Raw genomic sequence first — 14,498 nt, 5'->3', positions numbered from 1 at the left:
AAACCCATCAAAACAGCAATTAAAATATCCACAACACAGCAAAAAATAAAAATATATTAATTATAGTTCATGTCATACTTCTAAAGCCCAAACTAATCTTTTGCTCCAGAGAGAAATTTTACCTTGAATAATTTACTTGAATTTATTTACCTTGAAAAATTTATTAATAAATACAATGCCTCTTACACTTCTCTGCATTTCAAATTTTATGGGAAATATTTGAGGTTTGGTGAAACTTTTCCTCCATTAGCTCCTACAATCAAGTCATAATAGCTTACTTACTCTAAAAACTAAGTGTTATGATACATCATAAAAAATAAGTTAGTAAAAATTACAGTGTAAACCTCTTTTTGAAAAAAAATACAGGTAGGAAAATGTGTGGAAGTATATACACAAAAGTGTTTAGAGGTTATTTTTAGGTAGAGAGTTTATGAATTATTTCTATTTTTTCTTCATATTGATGTTTATATTAAGATTTTTATTATAATTAATTCATATGGAAAACATGTCTTATGCCTTCATAAGCATTGATTGTACCCTTGTAAAAACTCCAGTTTCTTTCTTGACTTTGGTTTTACTTAAATAAGTGATTATAATTGTCAAAAAATATGTGAAGATATATTAGTAGAATATGTGACAACAGGAATTTCACAATTTTTATAATTTATCATAGAGAAGCAATTAGGCAAATTAAAAACAATTTCCAGAGTAAAGCATGTGCTTAGTAGATAATTCATATATTCTCCAATTGTCCTTCCTTGCTAGGGACATGACTACGGTGGAGAGATAAAGATGGAACCTTATCTTGGAGGGACCCATAGCATGCTTCCTCCTTCCAGTCTTCAAGCCTCTCTTCTCACTGTGAGGGAAGCCCTGACATGGGAAGTGCTGTTGTAATTGCAGAAATGGTTCTACTGTCAATCTTTTGAACTGTGAAATTTAACCTGATCACATGGAAAAAAAAAAAAATAATAATGCACCTCCAGTAGCTTGTCCCACTGGAGAAAAATGTTACCAGGGAGGAGACTGGCCTCAGGCCACTGTGCCCCAGTCAAGTGACAATTCTGTTTCTGCCTTTGTGCATCATTTCAAAGTGAATAAAGGTAGAAATCTTACTGTGAATCCTGACCCAGCTCATCCCACCCAATTAAAGACACTAAAACGTCATTGTCATTTACCTTAAGTAGCTTCATCGCTTCTCGGCCTTTTGGCTAAGATCAAGTGTAGTACCTTAAGTAGCTTCAAAGTAACTCATTCTTGGGGTGCCTGGGTGCCTGAGTCGGTTCAGCGTCCAACTCTTGATTTCAGCTCAGGTTGTGATCCCAGGATGCTGGGATCCACACTGAGCATGGAGCCTACTTGAGATTCTCTCCCTCTCTCTCTCTCTCTCTCTCTCTCTCTCTCTCTCCCCCTCCCCCTCCCTCCCTCCCTCTCTCTCTCTCTCTCTGTCTCTCTCTCTCTCCCTCTGCCCCTCTTCTCCACTCACAATCTCTCTAAAATAAAATTTACAAATAAAATAAGTAACTCACCCTGCAGAAAATCTGAACTTTTAAGGCTATCCCTGTCCTTAACCCCAAACTTCTTCTGTAGGCCTATCTCTCATAATTTGTCCACATTTAGTATAAAGAGTGGAATCAATGATTAAAAGAGGAGCTCACGTGCTATAAGAGGTAATGGTGGTACCCATATTGAAGGGAGGGAGAGTGTTCTTAGTCTGGCTCTCTCCCATAATGGTGATGATTGGACATTGAAGACTTGGACATTGCCTGGGGCTCCATCTAAAGGGCTGAGCTGTGAGATCTGGACCTAGGGGCACCAACTGGGTCCTTTGTACAGATACAGGTATAGATGCAGAGAGAAGGTTCTTCCACAACATTCAGGCTTAGAACAAAGGGCTCTAGCACCAAAGGTCCTGGTCAGGACCAGCTGTCCGCTCAGAAATTCTGAGGTATGATGATAGACAAGAACCCAGAGTTGGCGTTATGCACACATATAGGCAGACACACATTTGGCATCATTAGCAGGGATCTGGATCTTGGCCTTAAAATGAGACTCAAGAAAGGATTCCAGGGACTGGGAACCACTCTGAAGGAAAATGACAGTGCCTTAATTTTATAGATATTAGCATAATAGATTAATGGACACTGGGGATGTGGTTTACCTGCTGTGATTTGAATGGGATCTCAGAGCACAGCTGGCTCACAAGCAAGCATGAGAACACTGAGCATTCCTGTCTGAGGTTGTTCTAAGAGTTGAGGGTGGACGATCCTGCAGATGGCCTCGGGCAAAGGGATCGACCAAATGTGCGGCCCTGGTACAGCTTTTGGACATGAATGCCAGAAGGACTGTCCAGCATCAGAAAAACCTGACCTTCTTTCTGAAGAGCTGGATCCCTGGATCAGGTGTTGGCAATAGAGAGGGAATGCTTCTCCAAAGCCTGCTACGTAATGCAGACAAATAGGCGCCACCCTGCCTGGAAGCTTGTCAGAGCACTGGAAAGATCACTGTGCCACAGACATAACCACGAAGGTAATGGAGCAGAAGTCCAGCGTTAATGCAAATTGTCTGCCCTCATATAATGTCTCTCTGATGTGCCTGTTGTTCCTCAGGGTGAGGAAAACAGAGAACAAATGAGTCACAGAGATAGAAGTGTGATCCTTCTAGCCTGCTTAGCACACACCTATTTTCATGTTCATTATCTGTGCTCCCTACTAGAATGTAAGCCCTGTGAGGATAGAGATGGTGCCAGTCTTATTCCCTGGTGTGCCCCAGAGTCCCATACAGTGCCTGGGTCAGATTGAATAGTGGTAGGACAGGACGATGTTGGAAAGGCATGTGAGGTGTTGCTTCTATATTGGACTGGTCAGATTGGCCCATGTCTGCTGGATCTGGCTACTGGGAAAGAGAAGGGTAAGTCAAAGTCAGATATATATGATGTGATATGTGAGCTCTCCAAGGCAAGGCAGAGACCAAAAGGGGAAATGAGTGGGACATGAGATGAAGAACTAAGGTTTGAAAGAAAGAAGGACATAGTTATAGGTAGCCCAGAATGGGATCAACTTCCAGAGAGACACAAGGCGCCATGAGAGAGACAACAAGCTTGGAGGAAGCAGTGCTCGTGTTCTTCTAATTAAAGGAGCTTTCTACGACATGGTGAGGACTTCCATTGTCCCTTCAGACTCTCATCACAAGGTGGTGGTGGTGGTAGAGATCTGATCTGTAACCATTTCAAAGTAAACATACTGTTTGTGAGCAGCTCACCTCAGCTTCCAAGGTCTGAGTAGGCAGTTGAAGCCAAAATTGAAAATAATAGTTGTGTTTAATCACTTACTATTAGAATGTAAGCAAGAGGCCAGACTGGAGAAGGAACTGACTTGCTTTTCCATTTTCCTATCCACACCTGTTGCAGAGACTCATTGCCTACTAATCACCGCCACCAACTCCCCCCCCAAAAAAAAGACTGGCATAGTTTGTGAACCAAGGGACCAGAAGGAGAGAGAGGGAGAACACTAAAGGCAGAAAAGTATTGAACACAAAATCATAATGTAGAAAAGTGTCTTCAAGATTCTGTCACCTTCCAAGGTGGTCTAGGCAGGGGTGACTAAGAAAGTCCTCAGTCAAAGCCCCAGATAAAGGGACCTGAAAGGTCCTTACGCTAGTAATGCAAATATGTGTAAGAGTGTGGCTGGCCAGAGGGTCCTGAGTTTTTTTTAATGCAACTCCCGTTAGAGACCCCAGAACATTGGCTGTCACCAAATCCAGTGTGAGGAGGGCAGCTTTCCCTGAGGAGGCCTGTGGGTAGCCTGTTGCCATATCATTGCCATATCAGTTGCCATATCATTGTTCCTGAGAACCAGTTTTCTTAGCAATATGGATTCTGGGACTGTCAGGGAAGAGTCTGGTTCTTTGGCCATGATTTTCACATGGCTTCTGAGTGAGTATATGAGAAGGAGGGGACTCCAGTAAGTTGCTTAAACCAAGAGTTGACAATTGTACATGTACAATTATTTTGTAAACACTGCTTACTAACATAAAAGTAAAACTGGGTTCTTTTCTATAAATTACTTAGGATTAAATGTATAACTTCTTTTCCTTGGAAGATCATCCTTTTAAAATTTTTTACGTATGTGACTAGAATGCATATGTAAACTTTGGAGAATATGGTGACACATGTGTTCATACACAGTGATTATCTAGAGCCTTCACATTTTAATGACCATTAAATAGTAGGGTTTACTTCATTTAGCCTTTCTTAAGAACCATGACATTTAGGGAAAAAAATCATTTTTCATGGCGAGCTCCTGCTAGGAAGAAATACCTGTTTACTTCATAAATCATTAACATTCACAACTTTGGGAACATTCGTTTATTTGGTCATCCACTTACTTATCTGTCATTTATTGAACATATACTATGTGCCAAATGCTTTGCTAGGACAGGAGTTAGACAAGGCTCTTATTCTAACCCAGAAAAGGAAGTTCAAATATATACTTATAGGGCAATACAATTAAGGCAATGGCAGATTTTATATTTATATTTATATTTAGGGTTAGGTTTATATTTATATTTATTTATAGTTATTATTTACAAAAAAAACCTTTCTAAGGAGGAAAGAGAAAGGACACTCAATGGCACAAAGAACATCATTGGAAGTGTCAGAAAAGTCTATGGCATGTATGGATAAGTAGAGATTATTTATTTTGCCATGAGGTTGGGTAAGGTTGAAGAATATTTAGAGAAAAAAGGTTTAAGTTGGACTTATATTGTGAAGGATCAAGAAGTAAGATGAAGGAGGGCACTTGTTGTGACGAGCACCGGATGTTGTATGCAGGTGTTGAATCACTAAATAGTATACCTGAAACTAATATTACACTGTATGCTAACTAACTGGAATTTAAGTAAACCCTTAAAACAAAAACTAGAAGGGAGATTGAGAGGGAGAAGGAATGAAGACATATATAGCAGTAGAAGTGGTTGTGGGAAAAATGAACAATGAAGGTGGAAATTTGAATCTTTTGCCCACTTTGTACCCAGACAGGTTCTGTGTTGTAGATATCAAATGTACGTTATTTTTTAAATCTTATATCTACACTGTCTGAGACCATGTACAAGCCACTTCCTCTGGAATACTCATTGAATCCTCACATATAGACGATGGAGTGGGAAATAGGATCACAGGTGGAGCCAAGGGCATGACTTTGGTCATGTCTGAAGGGGACAAAAATAGGGCAAGGTCCAGAAATACCTCATTCATTCCATCACTTTCATCTCATTGTTCCTGATGGCAAGCATGATAGAACCATGGAATATCACTATAAGGAAGAATAGCAAGTCATCTACACATCCCCCAACCGATGTAGGATATCTCTGTAGCATGGTCTGTGCTGGCAATTTTTCTTGCTTCCCTGGAAAACCCATCCTTACGCTGTGCTCTGATTTCTAGGACATAAACATAAGTTTTAAGTATCTCATTTTAAAATTGTAAAAGCCTTTTCACAAACACAAGTTTTAATTTTCCAGTGTGGTTTTAAGGATTCTGAGGAAGGGAGCATATTATATGCCGCCTGCTTACTAATGTCAGGACCTAGCTCAAAATGAGACATAAACTTTGTACCTTCTAAATCTCTTTCAATGCATGAGATTAAACAGAAATGGATTTTGAGGAGTTGGAGTACACGCAGACAAGTGACATTAGCGTATGATGACATAAGCTGCTGATCCAAGGAGGTAGGCCACAATTGACTCCACCCCCTGTGTCTTCCGTTCTAGATTGTTGTCTGCCTCTTTATGATTTGTATGTGACATTTCTGGGGTTAAAGGGGAGACTACTCACAGACCTTGAACTAGCCATGAAGCTAACATTCTTTGGTAGGCACTTGCTTTGAGCTTCAATTCAGGGAAAAGCTCTTTTGGAAAGGTGTACTTTCGGTCTTCCCACTATTAATAAATCTTCACTGTGATATATGTTACCACATCTGCCTGGCACAACAGGACTTGAACGCCTGTTCTTGTCCACTTCCATTGGGATACAAGCCAGACTCTTAATTGTGCACATAAGGGAATATAAAAGCAATGTCGTGGACCTCGTACCCTTCTGAAAAGCAGGCAGAGCATATACATTTTCCATAAAACACCTGCCGTGGTGCAATTAAAGGAGAGATAAATCTTACCATCTTGATGACAGCCTGCGAAACCGAAACCAGGCAATATAGATTTCTCTGAGAAAGTGGAAACTTGTATTCTTTGACAGTGCAATTATTACGCTCTGTCAAATTACTTGGCTTTTGTTCAAAAAAACCACTTAATACTTCATGCAGATATTATTTTCACCATCACATATCACTTGGAGAAAAGTTAATAATTTAGGAACTTTCATCTTTAAAAATGGCAAATCCAACAGATGCATGAGAGACCGTAACTGGATATCCCTCCCTCCCTGAAAGCTTTGTGTCACTGCTTCAGCCTCAAAGTGGGGTCTCGGACAGAACAAGGGGACTGCACTGCGTAGGATATGCGGAGGTTCAAGCGTCAACAAGAATATTGGAAACAGTTTAAGAGAATGCTGTGAGTTTACTTTAGAAGAGACACCATTCCTCTTCAGCAATAGTCTCTTTTATTTTAGGACATCTTAACTTAAAACAAGCGTTTCATGTTTGCAGTAGACAGTCTCCAGTTAATGTTTACTGGTGAGTAAAATACATTTTTATTCTGGTGACAGTAATTATGGTAAGAATGATAATTTTAACTGGCATTTACGAAGAGATTAATATATGCCTGGCACTTTTCTATGTTCTTTAAGTATACTATCTTGTTTAACTCCCTTAACAGTGTAAGATAGGTTGTGTCATTACCCCATTTTTCAGAAATGGAAATGAAAGTTCGGCAATACTAAATAACTTCCCCAAGGTCACACAGCTAGCGTGAATTTGTACCCAGGCCATCTGAGTCAGAACCAATCATTGTAACCACCACACTTTACTGCTTTCCTGTAACAGCTGTCAATGACTGAGTACCTTCTCTCCAGCACGTGGTAAGCATCTTTTCATTTGAAACTTACAACAAATTAGCTGTATCTTCCAATTTTTCTTTTATAAACGAGGAAACTGAGGCTTATAGAAATTAAGCCATCTGTCCACAGTCACTCTAATATTAATTTTCAGAGACGTCTCTAAATCCCAGTCTTAGAAGTTAGAGGATGTTTAATGTGTTTAGCAACAACATCATCCTATTTGCTCATTGATATTTTACTTCCCATTTTTTTTCATCATGACCATGGCTTCTGCTATAAGAATGACTTGTTGGACACACATGGCATCTTCCATACTCCAAGATCATAAAGGAAATAGTAAAATATATTTGGTAGAAAAGAGATCTTGTCTTTGCTTTGATTTTTTTTTAATTTTTTACTTTTAAGGATTGGAAAAAATGCACTCAAATCTAATTGCAAGGAAGGGGAATGCAATGTAGCGGGGAAATTTTATATACATTTCAATACTAAATTCTCACTCATGAGGCTACATCTTTTTCTAAAGTTGAAGATTTTTAAGACCTCTAGATTGCTAAAAAAAAAAGTGAAAAGTAAAATAAATAGGTAAATAAATAAATAGAGCTAGATTGCTGATAATTATGCCTTTTTAAAAAAAATTATTAGTATATAAATAGAAATATCAGCTATCTAGAAGAGATGTATAAAGAGAGGATTTGGTTGGTTTCCCAAGTGTTTCTGTGATAATGATATTGATTTCAGCTCTTGTATCTTCTGAATGACCCTAAATATCTCAGCCAAAGATATTATCAAAGCATTGCCAGGTAGACTTTGGCACACCTTCAGTTAGATTCACCATATTCTTTGCCATCATAAGATTTTCACAATGGTGTCTCGTCCTTAAGTAATTGTTAATTGGTTTTCCTGTGACTGGGAGGGAAGTCTGGAATGACCTATGTCTCCATCATGGTGACACCCCTTTGCCATCATAGAAATCAGTCCTGCATGAGATTTTTTTCAGAACCATGCTGTAGTTCTTTTGAATCCACCTTTCTTTCTTCTCCCCTCACAGGTTTCAGACCTGCAGTGTGGTCTGAAGGTTGTCTCCACTTACCCCTGTTCCCTCACCCTCTACCTTTCACAGGTGTTTCTCCAATGAGTCTCTTACACCTCTCACCCCATGTTGACATCTTCTTCTCAGAGGACCAAAAACTGACATATCTAAGCAATTAATATTCAAGTGTGTATAAGTTTCTCTTGAGCACTATGAATTTGGGGGTCATAAGTTACAGCCATCACTTTTATATTAATGATATTCATCAGATTCCTCAAAAATTGACTGGGAAGGTGTCAGCATCCACCACACTTCTAAAGATAGAAATCTCTGGGCCCAAGAACATGGTGTCCTTCCTATTCCTCAAGTCTATATATCCTCTCTGCTCTCACCACCTCCTGTGCTGTATGGGGTGGGCAGTGTTAAGTGGACTTTGCAGATGTGTCCAAGTCCCAATGTTTTCATTGTCAGAGATCCCCAATCCCTTTCTCTTATAGGGGTACTCACAGCATCTATCATATTAGAGTGTGTCAATAATGTGTCTCCATAGAGAAAATTGAAAGACACAATCTATGGACATTTGACGCTTAGCGTAAAAACTAAGAAATCCACAATTTCAAGCTAAGTTCCAAGGCAGTTCTTTAATTACTAAAAGGACTTGACCTCTAAGCGTAATAGCAAATATCGCCTTCCAACTTGCCTTTCCAGTCTGAGAAAAAAAGAGCTATGAGGGACTGAAAATGTCGTCTCTCCCTTTCTTAGTCAGGGTCTGAAAGAATGAATATAATGAAGTCTTGGCATCTGCAGAGTGCCACATGGGGGCAAGAGGAGATGCCCAATCCTCTTCTGGGAAGTATGAGTTAGAGACCAGCTTAATTCTCTACTATTCCCAGAACTACCACCTAATCTAACCAAACCTGTTCTACCGCTCTGCCTCAATGGGACATTTCTATCCTTATTTCCTCCTGGAGGTCACTAGGAGCCATGTAATGTGTTCACTACTGTATTTCAAATTCAATGTATCCCCTTAATTCAGGGCCAACTGGCACTTCCCATGTGGAAAGCTTTGCTTTCCTTTCCCACCGACCTCATCTTTCATTCCACAAAATACAGCAAAACTTCCCTTCTCTACTGAACATTAATGACTTACTGAACTGGTAACTTTCTCCTTTTCCACAAATGTTGCCTTATCTCCTTAACTAGACTTTTAGTTCCTAGAGGCTCTGTGCTAAATGCTTTCTCCATCTGTCATAACATCTAATGAAGAACTTCTGGCATAGTAGCCTAAATTCATATTTGTGGTTGATTCATATGACTGTATAAATACATTGGGCAACATTTTAGGAAATTATTATCTAAAAAGAATAAGAATAGTCTTTCCTCTAATATTAAGAACTCAGGATTTTAAAGATAAAGGAGACATAGGGATTCATTATCCAACTTCCTTACTTTTCAGGGAAATAATCTAAGTCCAGAGGGTGAGATAACTTGATTAACATGTAAGTGATGAATCACTAAATTCTACTCCTGAAATCGTCATTACACTATACGTTAACTAACTTGGATTTAAATAAAATTTAAAAATTAAAAAAAAAGATTACACAGCTGATGTTGATGCAATCTCACTTGTGTTAATTAGCTTGATCATGTGCTCATTTCATAATATATACAGAAATCATCTTGTTGCATGGCCTTGGTGCTGATGGTGACAGGACAAGCGATGTCTAATACATAATGCTGTTCTGCAGACTAACTGTGTCAGTTGTCAGGTAGGGTACTTTTTCTCTGTACAGTGCTGCCTCCACACAAAGGATGGCAGTGATTGTTACTGGGAATGGTAATGATAGGAGCAGCTACAGAAAATCATCAAAAACTGCATCCAAGTCCACCAGAATCGGTTCCACCTCAACATCCCAAATCTCTGCCCATACTTGGTCTCCAGTGTTTACAAAAATGTGTTATTTAAAACTAGGTTATGCCTCTGAAAAACCCTGAAAAAGTCTAGGAATAATTAGTTTAAAGGCTTACATATAAAATATCAATGATGGTTGTTAAAAGATCTACAGTGTAGTAATCTGCTCCACTTCCATCATTAATGTGATAAGGGAAAGGGATGTGTGGGTCGAGTACTTAACTGAGCACAACTCTGGTATAAACAGACTTTCCTTATTTAAGTGTATTACTATTTAATGCATTATATATTTTATTATTGCTATTATTATTATCATCATCCATATCATTTTTGAGATTGAGATTGGTCCCTTTAAGGACATTAATTTTACATTGCTATCTAACAAAAGTACCATCAACTTAGCAGTTTAAAACGATAAACATTTATTTATTTCCTCACAGTTTCTGTGGGTCAGAAGGGCAGGCACAGTTTAGCTAGGTCTTTTGCTCAAGGTCTCACAAACTTAAATCAATAATTTAGTAGGATGGCATTTTCAACTGGGACGAGGGTCCTCTTCCAAGCTCATTCAGGTTGTTGACAGAATTCAGTTACTTGTTACTGAAAAACTGAGGACCCTGTTTCTGTTGTTGTTGCTTGTTTGTTTGTTTTGTTTTGCTGGCTAGTGGCCAAGGGTCATTCTCGGCTCCTAGGTTCTGGTTATGTGACCATCTTGTAATATGAGAATGTCCCTCCCCAGAGCCAACATAAAAATGTCTCTCCAATCTGCCACAAGAGTCTTAACCTAACATGACCCAATCAAGGGAGAGGGCTGTGCAATCATAGTCAGGGGTTCCACCACACCAAAGGAAAAGGATCATACAGAGTGTATGCAAGAGTAGGAAACTTAGGGTTCTTCTCAGAAATCTGCCTACCACCAAGGGTTTTTATCCTCAGCAAAGTAGGAAAATCAGTCATTGGATCCACCCATCTCCCTATCCTTCCAGCACCTTGTGTTAAGATCTATAGTAAAAATTGCTCTGCCTCAAGAGTCAGGAAACTAGAGGGGCGCCCAGGTGGCTCAGTCAGTTAAGTGTCTGACTTCAGCTCAGGTCATGATCTCACAGTTCACATGTTCAAGCCCCGCATTGGGCTCTGTGCTGACCGCTCAGAGCCTGGAGCCTACTTTGGATTCTGTGTCTCCCTCTCTCTCTTCCCCTCTCCTGCTTGTGCTCTGCCTCTCTATATCTCTCAAAAATAAATAAAAACATTAAAAAAAGAATCAGAAAACTAGAAAGACTTCCAATTTCTGCTTCAGAAATCCCCAATAATCTGAGTAGGGCAGTGATTTACCTCTCCTGGGTCTCAGTTTTCTCTTTAAACACCAAGACCTAACGTATCTTTTTCCTTCTCACAAAGGATTTTGAAAAGAAAATGAAAAGCAAAATAATAAAGGCGATAATGAACTTGGAAAGTTTAAAAAGAATGAGACTCTATATAACTATAAAATAGAAAAACTAGCCAACAGTTATATAAAGTTTTTAATTTGGGCCAGATATCCTTTTTAAAAAACTTTTTTTAATGTTTATTTTTGAGAGAGAGTGTGAGTGGGGGGTGGGGCAGAGAGTGGAGAGACACAGAGTTCAAAGCAGCCTCCAGGTTCTGAGCTGTCAGCACAGAGCCTGATGCAGGGATCGAACCCACAGAACCGAGATCATGACCTGAGCCGAAGGCAGATGCTTAACCAAGTGAACCACACAGGTGCCCCTGGCCAGATCCCTCTTAAGAAATTTACATAAAACACATTGACTAGTAACAACAATTAAGGAGGCCCAAATTTAATAGAAATTTATGCATATGGCTATTTACATTTTTAAAGCAAAAAATCAGCACTTTTCACCTCTTGCCTGTACCTGTCCATCTCAGTTGCAGGACAGGAAGTTGAAATATTGTTGCCAAGCCTTACACAACTTGTTGGAAAAGTAGGGTAGACTGATTTACTTTTAAAGGGGTTTGAGTGAATGGTTTCTGACCTTTGTCACCCTCATCAAAATGGATTGTGCAAAGTCTTTGCTTCTTTGTCTCTCTGACTTCAGAATCAAAGTCCAATGTGGACATCTCAAATTGACAGAAGCCAGATCACATATCTGTGCCCTACCTGTAGAGGAATCTAGGAGCATGAGTGTCTTGTATCCTCATCTTATAGACAGGGAGGCAAACTCTTTGGAATTCACCAAATACAGGAAACAGATACAGATATTTGGTAGTGAAAACAAAAGAATGGTAAACATTCATATAGCCAAGAACTGAGCCTTTAACACATTGTTATTCCCAGCACCCAGCACAGTATCTGGTACATAAATGACTCTCAGAAAATATACCGTGAAGGAATGAAAAATAGAAATATCAATACTTACTTTATCCCAGTCATTGAAAATGCATCCCAATAAATAATGGGCATTATCATTATAATTGACTATGTGCAGAATAGAAGAGGCAGATACATACTTAACCCTTAATGTTGATACTAAGGTTGATTCTTAAAATATATACCTTGAGAACATAGAAAAATGAAAGAAAGAAAGAAAGAAAGAAAGAAAGAAAGAAAGAAAGAAAGAGAGGAAGGAAGGAAGGAAGGAAGGAAGGAAGGAAGGAAGGAAGAGGGAGAGGAAGGAAGAGGGAGAAGAAGGAAGGAAGAATAAGGAAGGAAGGAAGGGGAAAAAGAGAAAGGAAAGACAGGGTGCCGTTGGAGCATAGGAGTGTCCTCTGTGACAAACTACAGGTATGGCAAGACCCCAGGAGGATTTTGAAGATCTTTACCTTTATCTTGTATCCAAAGAACTGAAGAAGGAGGGGGTCCACTGGAGGATTTGCACGAGAAGAGTACTTCCTCTGCCAGGGTCAGAGTGGACATTTGGAAAGGTAGTCATTGTTGTACTATGAAGAATGGTTGGCAGGAAAGGAGAGGAAGGAGGAGACCTGCTAGCAGACTGGTCCCCAACAAGAGATGAGCAGATGAGCGGTGGCTTTGACAAGGGTGGTGGTGCAGTTGAGGAGAGGCAAACTTTTCCTGACAAACGAGGCTGAGATGATGTTGGGGGCAGAGGGGAAGCAGGGAAAACAAACACCTTCCTCTCAGTTTTCTGTGTTGCACCAGGACGCTAGTGAGAATCCAACCATGTCAGCTTCCCCCCTCACAATTCATCATGCATCTCTACTGAGAAATAGCATGTAAACCCATAAACTGAAGCTAATTAGTCTTTTTATTCTTTGCCAATAAAATTTGAAACTTTCATTTGATTGTGTAAAACTCTTAATCACCCTTTTTTATTTCTCTCTTTTTTAAAAGCCATTTTTATATGTTCAAAGTAAAATAATGAGTGACTAGTGAAAAATGTATTCCTAATTCCACAATTACTGTATTAAAAAATTACCAGCTTAAAAGTGCTTAGAGTCTGAAATTTATCTAGGAAATAAATTACTTTATTTAATGTGTATTGTAATTTTCTCTCAAATAATTACTTAGGGGTCGTGGAGAAATGTGGTTGAGCTGAGAAGCTCCAATGTATAATTTCAGGCCTGATCTGTTGCCATAAGTCAGGCAGCATGGGTTGCTGTGAAATGAGGTTGGGGTCCTGGCTTCCTGTGGAGTGTAAATAGGCATAGATCTCTGTGTGTATACACATGTATGCATGTATGTGTGTGTAGTTTTGGTTTGTCATGAACGGGAAGGAGTCTTTCACCATAAGAAGCTGATTTTCAGTCTCAATGGTTAAAAGTTGAAGTAAGTATGTATGTAGTCAGTGCCCTCCCATCTCTAACACTGAAAGCTTTTTTGCCAGATCTCTATTATAGCACCTGACATGTATATTTGAAAACTTATACTTTCTGGACAGGTGACATGGAATACCTTAGTCAGCTAAAGGGAGTATAATTATCAAATGATCTGTATTTTCGAACAAGTGAGAATAAATACCAGGGTTAATGGAAACTCAGGTGGAGGGCAGGTTGAGGTCATAAACTGGGACCTGAGCACTTACAGAGCCCTGGACACTACTAGGTGGAGGGTTGGGAAACAGGTAACTCACAACTGACTTCATCAAGTATTCAATTTCACAAATTTCTGGGTAGCCAGTTGTCTCCCAAATGAATCATACCTTAAAATTAGATATGATTTTTGCTCATGTAGACAATCTTCTCAAAGCTTAGCTTGGCTCACCTCACTTCACAGGAATATGGCATTTTTGTAGCTCAGGCATGGGGCCAAACAGTACACCTGTCTCTATAGAACCATAATTAGGATGCTTTAGGAAACTTGCAAATTAGGAAGGTTTACTGGACTTTTCTGGAGAAATTGCACTACCCACTTTGGATGAATTGGGTTATACTTAAGTGCCGTGCGGTGTGGACTTCGTTCTTTCAGTTCTCCCCTTTATCTCCATTTTCTGCACTTGTCTCTCTTCTCTTGACCCCCTTTCCCTCTCCTGTCTCCCTCTATTCCTCTTCTGGCTCCTATACCTGAGAACCTAAACACATAAAAATCTTATCTGTTTTTACTTTCTTACTTCTAC

General features: G+C 39.4%; 1 pseudogene; it reads left to right on the top strand.

The window, feature by feature from the left end:
* The first annotated feature begins 1,191 nt into the window (after positions 1 to 1,191).
* LOC122202945 lies at positions 1,192 to 1,342 on the top strand (annotated as a pseudogene).
* Positions 1,343 to 14,498: the final 13,156 nt, after the last annotated feature.

The sequence above is a fragment of the Panthera leo genome, chromosome D2 (assembly GCF_018350215.1).
Source record: "Panthera leo isolate Ple1 chromosome D2, P.leo_Ple1_pat1.1, whole genome shotgun sequence".
NCBI lineage: Eukaryota > Metazoa > Chordata > Mammalia > Carnivora > Felidae > Panthera > Panthera leo.
Note: the sequence above shows the minus strand (reverse complement) of the source record. Positions and strands in the feature narration are given on the sequence as shown.